Raw genomic sequence first — 13319 nt, forward strand, 5'->3', positions numbered from 1 at the left:
AGAAAGGGACGGGAGAAATTAAAGTACTAAATCGCTCTCAAATCCTTTATAAAGGGGAGCATTAACTTGTGGGGAGGGGCTATGGTAGTTAAACAATACAACGGGTTTCTGAGACAACAAGTTTCTACTAATGAAATGTGATTCTAACCAAAATTTCACTTTCAAAAATAATGAATCCTCTGTTTCCTTTTCCATGACAGATTTTACTCCTAATCCTTAAACTGATGAGGCAGGGTATGGTGAGGCTGAGGAGAGCTGGGCAGAACAATTAGCAGGGACCCTGTTGAATAGCAACAATATCTGAGCTTTATGGTGTGGGGGCAGATATTGACCTTACATGGTTTGAAGAGCTCCTGAATAATTCATGTTAACTTTCTGTAATGCACTTTGTCCATGTGCTGGGGGCCAGGGGTGGGGGGAAGTTTGCAAATAATGACCCCTAATTTTATTTAATGTGCACATCTATTCATTCTACAATTACTGGGAGAACGCAGGTGCCTGGCTTTACTAGATCTGGGTGGGAGAGGAGAGTTGCAGAGCTTTGTTAAGATTTAGTCTCAGGCCGGGCGCGGTGGCTCAAGCCTGTAATCCCAGCACTTTGGGAGGCCGAGACGGGCGGATCACGAGGTCAGGAGATCGAGACCATCCTGGCTAACACGGTGAAACCCCGTCTCTACTAAAAATACAAAAAACTAGCCGGGCGAGGTGGCGGGCGCCTGTAGTCCCAGCTACTCGGGAGGCTGAGGCAGGAGAATGGCGTAAACCCAGGAGGCGGAGCTTGCAGTGAGCTGAGATCCGGCCACTGCACTCCAGCCTGGAGAAAAAGAAAACCTCCATCAAAAAAAAAAAAAAAAAAAAGATTTAGTCTCCACCCTCCCACCCTCACCCCCAAGATGATGACTATGTTAATTAGCCTGATTTGATCATCACAATGTATACATGTCTCAAAACATCACATTGTACCCCATAAATATACACAATTATTATTTTTCAATTAAAAATATAATGCAAATTTTATGAAGGACTTAGTCCCTGGCCTAGGACAAGCTAGAATGGTAGAGCTAAAAACGATCTGGGGGTGACCCAGCCTGTGTCGACCTCTTCATAAGGGATAATAAAATAGGCCTGGAGTTTAGAGTTGCACAGTTCATTAATTCCTTACCTCCCAGGTAAAACTCCTTCTCACTTACCTCCGTATTAGGGCAAAGTCTTGATACGTTATCACATTTAAAATTGTTTGTAAGACTAAAATATTTTGTTTAAAAAAAAAGAGTAGACTGTTTACATTTAGTACCCTATGTAAATATGGAGTTTCTGTGTACAAACTTGTTCAGGTGTAAAAGCTGCCACTGTGGAATAGAGATTTAAATTTTCAGGTAAGAGTATTAGAGATATCTGTAAATATATGGTTCTTGAAAATTCTTATGTTAAAGACAACAAGTTGTATTTAGTGGGAGTCAATGTTCAGACAATCTCTAGAGGACTTCATTAAACACTGAAAATAAAAAAAGGGAGCTCAATTCTCAAACTTTAGTGATAACACATTTCTTAGAAGTAGTACCACTGTATACAGAGGCTCAAGATAAGACAGGATCAGCCCCTTTATCTCTTGGCAAATATGTATAAACAGTCAAACTGTTAATGAAAAGGCTTTGAAAAACCAGTCTCTTGACCACTTCTTCCCTGTTCCCTGGCCTTCCCTTGCTCCCTGGCCAGCCTGGGTGTGGGGTCAGACATTCTCCTGATCCTTTTCCCAGGAACCCAGCACTCAGAGATAGAGGAGAGGGGCTGAAAACTGAGCTGACTGGTTCTACTCCAGATTCACTGCGTCTCCCTCCATAGGGCCATTGCTGTTCTTTCAAAATTCCTTCCTTCTTCCTTTTGTAGTGCACTTTTCGCTCTCTGCTGTGCCTTTTCAATGGAAACCATTCAACCAAGTCCCTACTGCCTTTATTCATTAGAAGTGACTTCACCTTTTGTCTTTCTGAGAAGGCACATATTACAGACTTCCTCAACCTCATTCTTACCACCTCAAAATTTCCCCATGTTTTCCTTTATTTTAGTTCATTTGAATTGCTGTCACAAATTACCAAAGATGAGGTAACCCAGAAACAATAGAAATCTTTTTTTTTTTTTTTTTTAACACTTCTGTGGGCTGGGAAGTCCAAGATCAAGGTGCTGGCAGATTTGATGTCTGGCAGAGGCCATGGACATCACTTTCTGTGTGTCCCCATGTGGCAAAAGGGGCCAGCTGGCTCCCTCCAGTCTCTCTTATAAGGGCACTAATCCTATGCATGGGACTCCATACTCATGACCTAATCACTTCCAAAAGTGGCCTCACATCCTAATACCATTGCATTGGGGATCAGGTTCCAACATATGGATATGTAGGGGGACAGAAACATCCGCATCATTCACATCATTCATTCTCCTCTTCTTCCTAAGTCAAATTAACACCATCTCTCCTTCAAGCCAAGAGTAAACCCTCTACTTGGACTCTCTATACCATTCCCTTGTACTTTCTAAGGGATCATGTTGTGACAATAATTCTGTCCTACATATTTAGTTTCTTCTCTTTCTTGGTCCTTTCCTCTTTGCCTGTAAACATGCTTAGTTTTTCTATACTCACACAGAGTAACTAAGAAGTAGATGAAACAAATTTCCTCCTACCTCTCTGAGGGCTCCAACTTCACTAACCTCAGTTCCTGTCCCCAAATATGAGTGTTCTCAAGATACGAGTCTTTGGCCATTTAATTTCTCCCTCTCCCTTAATCAGATTCTGTCCTGTGATTTCAGTCATTGTTGCTGTGTTGGTCAGTCCCAAAGCTGATTAAGCATCCTGATCTCTCACCTCCTCTCTCAGCTTGCACGGCAAGCTGCCTGCAAATTCACCAGAACATCCAACCCACAGAAAATGAAGCTCACATGTCCAAAACCGTGCTCACCATCACCTTTCCCACTCCTCAAAACCAGCTCCTCACCTGATTTTGTAACTGTTAATGACACCCCATTTCTCATTACCTCAGTTATGATAATTCAACTTCACTATTTTCCTCAGCAAGCACCCCTAGTTGCAGGAAGTTGTATAGCCCTTTGCAATTGTGATTGGGAAAGTATCTTCATACTGACTCTTTTCCATGTTTATAGGCGGTGTCTTAGTTCAGGCCCTCCTAACCTCCAGCTGGGCTGACCTGTTTTTTGAGTTCTTTTCTGTCTGCCTGGGATAGGTTAGTTCCTGCTTCCCCTTCCATACTTTGTCCCCACAGTCTTACTTCTCTGAATAACCAAATTCCATCTGTCCTGTAAAGCTCAGTTCAAATGCTGCCTCTTTCATGAAGCCTACCTTGGTTTCTTCCCTTTTTTCCCCAATAGAAAACAATGCCTTCTCTGAAATCTTTTGTTCTTTCATCACAGCATCTAGCTCATTCTAGTGTATAACAGCAATCTGCATTTTTTTTTTTTTTTGACCACACTCCAATCTCTTTGAGGACAGCGGTCACATTTGGTTTCATCTTTGTCTTCCTTATACCACAAAATGCAGTTTGTTTATCATTCATTTATTTAGTGAACATTCTTGAGTGACTCATTTTTTGATGCAGAGTGGGTTAGACATAGTACTTGTCCTCTAAGAGCTCACAGACTCATGGGGAAAACAGACAAATACAGAAATATAATTACAATACAGTTAGTCGATCTGTTCTAATTCTTAACGTCTGCAGTGTGCCACGTGCTCTTCAAGATGCCAGGGAGATTAGGATGAACAAAACTGTCCAGTTGTTTTCTTGAAACTTACATTCAAGAATTGGGAGAGATTCAATAAACACAGAAACCAGTGGTTTTTAAATCTAACTGCATGTTAGAAATCACTGAGTGGGTACTTTGAAAAAAATATCTATGTCCCAACCTCACCACAGAGTAATTAAATCAGAATCAACTAGGATTGGAACCCATTGACAGAAATGACTTACAATAAAATAAAATATCAAGTAACAGTGAGTGCTTTGATGGATTGAAGTAGAAACAGATTGAACGGTGGGGACTGTGCCTATGCTGGCAGGGGTAATTGGGAGATTACTTTATTGAGTAATCCCTGAAGGGTCTCTCTGAAAAGGTAACATTTGAATTGAGAACAAAACGATGCTGAGGAGTCAGCCATGTAAAGATATTGGGGTGAAGGGGGCTTGTGGAGAAGGTTTTGAGCAGAAGGTGCAGGTGCCTTTCTGAAACAAGGATCAGGTGAAATTTCAGAGGAAATGTGTCCTTCTTCACATGCATGTACTGTAATCTACAAAATATGTCTTTTCCCTACAGAAAGCAGCTTTTCAATAAACTTTGTGGACTCCAAATGCAGAACACTTGGCTGCTGTGTTGATTACTTGATCTGGGTTGGATTTTATTTAGTTCAAATTGATTTACACAGTCAGGAAGACTACTCTGTTTATTACATTTTTTTGTTCTACACTGCAATCAGCACTACATTACTTGTCTGAATTAAATACTGTTCTTATGGTTTAAAATAACCTTAGGTACCTGATATTATCTTTATCTGAATAAAGAGGAGAAAGCAATGACTTCTGCCCTTAATTCTGTTTTGGGGAACCAGGGAAAACCTCCTAGAGGAGTCGTTCAGACCACACAGAGTAAAGAAAGCATTAATTAGTTTGTATAAGTGAAGATGAACATATGTCAAGAAATAAGTTGAGAGTGAGCATTTGTTAGACATTCAGTTTGTGCTGGATACTTTATATACATTACTGTTTTAGCTAGTTTTTAAAATAACCCTATGAAATAAGGCCACTATTTTTCTATCAGGATATTTCTGGCTGCTGGTAAAGGAATGCCTTACAAAAATGGTGTAAACAATAGGAAATTGATCCCAAGACCTCTGAAAGGAGGATAGCTTCAGAGTTACTTATGTGGTAGCTGGATAATGTCTTTAGCAACCTGGATTCTTCCCTTCCTCCTACTGTGACACCTTCAGCAGGTTGATTTCCCCTCACTGTGTGGACATGGCTTCTACAATTTTGGAATTAAAGGCATAGTTCATACGTAGAGGCATATCAAGGGGCGGCTGATTTGTTATGTGGCTCTTTTTGGTTTGTTGAGACAGGGTCTTGCTCTGTTGCCTGGGCTGGGGTGCAGTGGCATGATCATGACTCATTGTAGCCTTAGCCTGCAGTGGGAGGGCTGATCCTTTCACCTCAGCCTCCTGAGTAGCTGGGACCACAGGTGCGTGCCACCATGCCTAGCTAATTTTTGTATTTTAGTAGAGATGGGGTTTCACCATGTTATCCCGACTGGTCTTGAACTCCTGAGCACAACAGATCCACCCACTTCGGCCTCCCAAAGTGCTGGGATTACAGGCCCGAGCTACCTTGCCCTGCCATGGCTCTTTTTAAAGTCACAGAAAATCTGTGTCCAGTGGAATTTCCCCTCACGACTCACATGCTCTATGTATGAGTAAGTAGGCAGACAGAACCACTGTGATTGGCTAATTTAAGAGTTTCCTCCTGAGGCCATGGAGCAGCCCAGCCTCTGAAAAACAAAAGCCATCAAACCCTAGCAAAAGGGTCTGGTTCTATTAGCAAGGAAGAGGGGGTTAGTGGGTAGACAGTCAATAGAGTTGGCCACTATTATTATTCCCATTTTGTAAGTGAAGATATCAAGGCTAAAAAGGTTAAATAACTGAGCAATATCACACAACATTGAATTGAACAGAGTTTCCATGCATTTCCCTTTGAGAAAAACACGAACAAAAGCCTTGCTTTTGGCTATGTAACAAACCTATACATGTACCCCTGAACCTAAAAGAAAAAATATATATTTTTTTAAAACTTGTTTTTGTTTTTAGCAATGATCTAGGTAGGCCAGAGGAAGAATCCTGGCAAAAAACACAGACTGGAGGAAGCTAGGCAAAGTAAAGAATAACCTCCTAAACAAAATATTCCAGAAGGAAATTCACCAGGTCCTATAAAGCAATAAGAATGCCATTTAATTTAGACAACCAGCCCTGCATATCTGCATTATAAAATATATATATATATATATAATTAAATTGAATTTTCCTGACTGGTCATTTAAATCAATTTGGTCTACGTAAAAATCTACCCTGGGCCAAGTAATGAGCTAGAGACGCCAAGTGTTCTGTGTATAGTATCTGTCAAACTTAAATGAAAACCTTGTTTTCTCTAGAGAGGTAGGTATTTTGTTGATTACAGTACCTGTAAAGAAGAATGGATCATCTCTGGAATTTCTGATTATGAGTTATTTAGAAAATAGTTTCCACTTTCCAGCTCCAGAGGCAGCATATACAGTTCCATTATTGTTACATTCTCTTTATGGTTGCTACCTCCTACTTTGGCATTATATTTCAGAGGCTATGTATGTGAAGCAGCAATAGTGAAAAAGGGAAATTTCAGTGGAACTGCTGTCATTACAGTGTTTTGACTACTTGTCTCTAAGGTGTATTTCTGTGCATGTTCATCATAACAGACTAAGCATTAATGGTAGGAGTACTTTTTTAAATAAATGATGGAGTGCTTCCTACTCTTAGATTTGCACTTTTACACAGGAAAGTAAGTTAATTCTAGACTTTGCCAACAGAGCTCTGTTTAAGGAGAGTATTTATCTGATCTATGTTAGAACCATATAAGAAAAATTGTGAGAAAATTTAAACCGAAAAAAATCCTCACTTTCATTTTCTTTCATTTTAGAGGCTTTATTTAGGAAAACTAAATTGATCCTTTGCCGCTTTTTTAAACCTCATGAATGATGGTTGTGTTTAGGGAACATTGCTGTATACGGGCATTAAGGCATTTCACTGACATTTTTAGTTTTTCTTTGGAAAAAAAGTTGATATTAAATAGTTTTATGACTTTTAAAATTAAAATAAGAAAAATTTAAGTAGAGGTGAAAAGTCCTAGGCAAAAAAAAAAAAAACATATATATGGTCCAACTAGTCTTTTCTTATTCATCTTAAAATAATTATAAAATACTGAAGTGTAGAAAAGTAACATTCAAAGATAACACGTGGGAGAGCGTAGTAGTTAAAGGACATTGGTTTAGAGTCAGAATTACTGCGGCAAGTTGCTTAAGCTTCCTACGCCTCAGCTTCTTCATCTATAACATGGGAAATAAGATGATATCTACTTCACAAAACTGTCAGGAGAAAATTACATAATAAATGTGAAATGTTTACTTAGCAAGGTGCCTGAATTGTAGAGTAATTATTCAAAATGAATCTATTATTAGTATAAGTTATTGTTACCACAAGTCTGCAGTAGACTATCTTTTATTCTATCCAAGGGATTTGCACCAAATTCTGCAGAAATGATTGCTATGACCCAACATTAATCATAGGTGCTCAGACCTTGGAATAAGGCATCCCCGAAGGAAGCCTATTATCGTCGGATGTCGTTTTGACTTCATGAAGTGTTAGTCTGGGTTTGTGCTATTTGTTCAGGAATCCATGTGCTTGGCCATCAATATCTCCAGTTTTCCTTTCCAACGCAGGATAGGCTTCCACTTCCCGGTCTGCTTTGGTTAGGTGTGGCCACATGCCTTACCTTGGCCGGTGAAGTGAACAGAAGTGAGATGTGTCACTTCCTGGAAGAAGCCATCAGAACTAGCATGTGCGTGCTGTGTTTGAAGGATACAAGTGGTCTCTGCACTCTTAAGCCTGGGTCGAACAGTCAAGACAACACAAGGATCATCTCTGCCAAACCGCAGTGGACGTGGAGAGAAAGTGAGAAATAAGCTTTGCTCAAATAAGCCAGAGAATGTTTGAGTTGTTGCCACAATATAACCTAGCCTATACGGATTGAAACAATCTGGTTTGCCCTTCAAACTCTAGAGAAAAAATATATTATTGGTTACAGTACAGTAGATATTTGAGTATAGTAATTTTAAATGACTATTTTGTGTGTGTCTCTCTGTGTGTGTGTGTGTGTGTAATGTATTATATGTTAGCATCAAGGGATTTAAGTGAAATAGATTTATATAAATTCCATTTAAATTTCTTTTAAAATAGGGTTTATTACCACTTCACACAGAAGAAATCAACATATCAAAATTACTGGCATATGTATGTTTTATTTGTTTTGAGGGAGTCCACTGTGATGCTGATGTTAGGACTCTGAACTCCAGGCCTGGTATAATCATTAGGTAATGTTCCCTCTCACTGATAACTTTACCCAGAATGGTGCCTTGTGAAGCAAAGGAGCTCCCTAAGAGAAGATAACACACTCAGCCATGCCCATGGCCTTTGCCTCCTGTGAGAAAATAGCCCTAAGCCCTATTGTGATGTTCCAGTTATAAACAACGGTGCTTAGTACATAGAGGGTCTAAAATGATATTTATTGAATAGATGAGTGCAAGTAGTCCACAGTTCTCCAAATGTCTGGACTCTTTCATGTTTGCATTTTTAAAATAGATGCTATTGTTTTGTAGATTTGTTTAGAAACGTCTTGATATTAAGACTGATAACTATTCTTTTGTAACACTTTACATGTGGTCATGTACCCATAGATTTAGACTGTTTTATTTTATATTTTTCACTAAGTTTATTTCACCAGATTATTTCATTTGGGTCTCTAAAACCACATTATGAAATACTGTAGATTTAGACTGTTTTATATTTTTCACTAAGTTTATTTCACCTGATTATTTCATTTGGATCTCTAAAACCACATTATGAAATACCTTAATTATTTAAATTAGGAACAGATTAATTATCTCCAGTGTACAAACTCAAATTAATTTCATTATAAACCTGAGGTTTAAATTGATTAATCTTGGAGTGTTTAAGGAACAAAATGGGTTTTTTTCATCCTTAAAGAGAAAGGCATATTTGATTTGATGAATCTCTCTTCATCACACCAGTTATGATAATAGGCACAAGATATGTGCAAGAAAACTTCAGATGGATTTTATAAACCAGCCAGAAACCTGTGTGTCCGGGGCTTCTGGGGGAACAATCTGTGAGTCATTTTAAAAAACAAACACACTCATAATCACGGTGCATGTTGTTACCATGGTAATTAGGCCTGTTGAGTTGGCTTGCTTATGTTCCTGCAAAGGCAAGAGGGGGAGAGAAACAGAATTCAGAGCTTTGACTATTAGCTTCAATTTGCCTACTGCAGGAGAGAGTGAAGGGGTTTCTCAAGAATGTACTGGCACAGTCATCCTGAGAGGGAAGTGAAGAAACCCTGGCATCCTGCCTTTGTTATTAAATATAGGTTAGTCATATTAGTGTTGGATATTGTGGTTCACAAGGGAGGAAAGGATCATTTGGCATTCTCTTGGGAAAAAGGGGAAAAATAGTTTCTTTCTCTGGTATATGACTTCATGTAAGTCTCTAAGGTCAACCCTGTGGAGTGTGTTGTGTGCCTCTGCACAAGGTTTTCATGATCCTCTAAAAGGCACCAAATGCTGCTGATGAACATTATTGCAGGTTTAAATGATCTCAGCATATTATTTCTAATATATGGTTAGAGGCTGTTTTAATGAGGCCATTGTTTCAGATCTGATTCCCAAGTAGGCAAGATATCTTTTCTGTATTTTATGGACTAGGTATGACTCCTTTATCTTGGGCAGTGATCTTATAATGCAGACCTGTGGGACACAAAGGAGACCCAGAAGGTTACGTGAGCTCTGCCAAATCTATTACTACTCCAAGGGAAAATAAAATCAAAGCATACACTTGGTTGATGGACAGTCAACCAAATTCTTGGGCCAGTGGAATTACTGTAGGAGAAATCCAGTATGATTCCATGTGAAGAACCAACAGCACCCTTAAATTAAAGGTATGAGTGTACACACAAATCTGTTTTGAAGACTGTTTCTAAATTCACTTTAAGAAGTCTGGGGCCAGGTACTGTGGCTCATGCCTTTAATCCCAGCACTTTGGGAGGCTGAGGTGGGGTGGATCACGAGGTCAGGAGATCAAGACCATACTGGCTAACACGGTGAAACCCTGTCTCTACTAAAAATACAAAAAATTAGCCAGACGTGGTGGCGGGCACCTAAAGTTCCAGCTGCTTGGGAGGCTGAGGCAGGAGAATGGCGTGAACCTGGGAGGAAGAGGTTGCGGTGAGCCGAGATCACACCACTGCACTCCAGCCTGGGTGACAGAGTGAAACTTCATCTCAAAAAAAAAAGAAAAAAAAAGTCTGGCTGGGTGTATTGGCTCATGCCCGTAATCTCAGCACTTTGGGAGGCTAAGGCAGGAGGATTGCTTGACCCCTGAGTTTGAGACCAGCTTGGGCAATGGAGAAACACCTGTCTCTATAGAAAAAAAAAAAAAAATTAGCTGGACATTGTGGTGTACACCTGTGGTCCCAGCTACTACTTGAGAGGCTGATGCAGGAGGATTGCTTGAGCCCAGGAAGTTGAGGCTGCAGTGAGCCACGTTCACACCACTGCATTCCAGCCTGGGAGAGCAAGACCCTGTCTCAAAAAAAAAAATAAGTCTGGGTATCCTCTGTATCCTCTGTATCCGAATAATTATAATGCATTGACTAAAGTTTTACTGCTTAGAGTATGCCTCAATCAGATTTTAAAGCAGAACTTTTTAAACTATAGATTTTGTTTTTCCTCTCCTATGTGGAAAGAAGACACATGTTGCCCAAATTTTATTCTATGTTTAATTTTCTTAACATTAGTAAACAAAACTTAGTTTTTTTTTGAATCAGCAAAGTAATTCATACTGATTTTTGAAAACTGTGGAAATTATTGAAAATTTGAAAGAAAAAATGAAAATTGCCCCATCTATTAATTAAATTGTTAGTTGAACTACATGTAACAGAGGCCTGAGTTCACAGTGGCTAACATAAGTTAGAAGTTACTTCTTTTTAATGTGACAATCCAGATGTGGATGACCCAGGACTGGCAAGGTAGCTGTGCTCCACAAGATCATGCAGGAACCCAGGCTCCTTCTATCCTGTTGTTCTATCATTCCTATGAGGTTTCTCTCACTTTCATCGTCTAATGTGGCTTACCATAAAGGCTCTGCTATAACGGGCAGTATGGAAGAAGTTAGAAGGGGAGGCTCTGACCCAGCAGTTACGTATACCACTTTTGATGCTGTACCATTGAATTTTGTCACATGGCCACATACCTAGCAGCCAGGGAGGTCGGGGAAGGTAACTATTATTGATATGTAGGTGTTTAGCTTAGAATTCTATTAAAACCATGGAAGAAGACAAGAGCAGATGTTGGGGTATATCTAGCAATTTCTGCCACTTTGGTTATTCTATTGAACAGAGGAAACGCATTGTTTATATTTTGATGTATTTTCTTCTAGTCTTTATGTATTAGAAAGATACTGTGTATAATTATACTAGAAAAGTGTTATATAATACAACATATATTATGTATGTATGTATATAATATATATGTTAGTATATATATAAGAAAAATATATTGACAGAAAATATATATTAAAAAATTAATATATGTAAATATGTATATTAGAAAATTGAGTTCACACTATATGTAATATTTTATATTTTTACTTTAAAATTTAAATGACAAAAATACATTTTATATTCTTTTTGCTTTATAATAAAGTAAACTTATTTTAAGTTACTTTTTAAAGTAACAGTATTTATTAATTTTAAACTAAAGTTAAGTAAAAAGAGAATATAAAATGCATTTTTTCATCATTTAAAGCTTTTTCTCTTTTTTGAGACAGCATCTCTCTCTGTCACCCAGACTAGAGTACAGTAGCATGATTATGGCTCACTACAGCCTCACTCTCCTGGGCTCAAGCTATCCTCCCACCTCAGCCTTCCAAGTAGCTGGGACCACAGGTGTGCGTCAACACGCCTGGCTAACTTTTGACTTTTTTTGTAGAGAACATGTCTCGCTATGTTGCCCAGGCTGGTCTCGAACTCCCGGACACAAGTGTTCCTCCCTCCTTGGCTTCCCAAAGTGCTGGGATTATAGACGTGAGCCACTGCACCTGGCCCATTTAAATTTCTTGTATTCATTGTTTTAAAATTTTATCATGTAGAGTTTCTGTTTTACTTAATAGGTTGAATTATTGATATTTAGGCTATTTCTAACACCTTGATAATTCTTCTTTGTCCACATTTTGGGTTTGTTTTGGTTAAAGTCATGGAGTGGCATCACTAAAACAATGACTGAGAGCATATTTGGGTCTCTTGATAAACAGGACCAGACGGCTTTCGAGGGAAGTTGTGCCAGCTTCCACTATCACCCATAACAAATGAGTGCCGGTCCAGAACCCCCTTGAACAGGCTTATTTTGCATGTCCCACCTAGTCTTTGTTACTCTAGGGTTCATTCTCTGAAAATAAGTTGTTTTTAGCCTTTGGCTTTTTTTTTTTTCCTTTTTGTTGTCGTTAATCATGAGATAATGGTTTTCTAATAACTTTAGCCCATTTAAAAACGTATGGCCCCTATGGTAGTCTGGGAATATAATTGGTTGGGTTGACATTGTAGCACACATGCCAGTTTCAAGTAATGTGAGGCCTCTGGAGATACTGATGTTCGTTTGGTCCTAGAACCCCTTGTGAATCTGAGTTCCACCCTCATTCATAATATTCTCGATGTGAGATATCTCTTTGTTCTCAGACACAGCAAAATAGGAATGGGAAAGTGTTCCTTGAGGCTTTAGCAATTCCGTTTGAGCTGAGCGCTCTAAAGCTTTTCAGGAATAAAGAAGCTCATCTACGCAGGAAGTTTCTCCTGTAGGAACCACACTCGGCACTGGACAAAAGTAGGCCACCTCTGCTCGATAGCCACAGAGGTCATTAGTGGCTAAGGGCATAGGTGTCTTCTACTTCTAAACAGCCTTTTGAAGCTTTGGGTGCCAAAGATACTCTTATAACCACCAACATGTCCTCTCCACCCTCCTAAAGGGCCAGATACACACAAACTGTATACACTCAAACTCTGTCCCTAATACCTGGAGCAAGACTGTGTTGGTCTCTGCTGCTTTGGTCCTGCTCGGAGCAAATTAGGTTAGGTCAGAGGGAAAGATTGTTCTGATTCATTCCATTGGTATACAGCCTCTCCCACCAGGAACTCTGCTTCGTCTGGTTTCCTAAGTGGGCTTTGTGTTTTCGTGTTTTCTTGCACGCTAGGGGATTTCACAAAGAAAGGAACTCCAATTTCACAAATCTATTTCTTAAAAGGAAAAGAGTTAATAAAAGGTTCATTTCTAGGCTCTGAAATGTAAACCCGTGAGACCTCCTGCCCTTATAACTATACTGCCATTACCACCAACCCCCGTGCCAGAAACTTCATTCATTCTGCTCATCCAGCTCTTGTGTATCACATTATTTTTCCTTTTAA

The 13319-nt window shown here is 39.3% G+C and overlaps 1 protein-coding gene across 10 annotated transcripts in view; it reads left to right on the forward strand.

Annotated features, from left to right (window-relative positions):
• Window positions 1-13319, forward strand: part of GNG2 (guanine nucleotide binding protein (G protein), gamma 2) — a 149220-nt gene that overhangs the window by 39247 nt on the left and 96654 nt on the right. The window lies entirely within an intron of this gene.

The sequence above is a fragment of the Colobus angolensis genome, unplaced genomic scaffold, assembly GCF_000951035.1.
Source record: "Colobus angolensis palliatus isolate OR3802 unplaced genomic scaffold, Cang.pa_1.0 Scaffold57, whole genome shotgun sequence".
Taxonomy (NCBI): Eukaryota; Metazoa; Chordata; class Mammalia; order Primates; family Cercopithecidae; genus Colobus; species Colobus angolensis.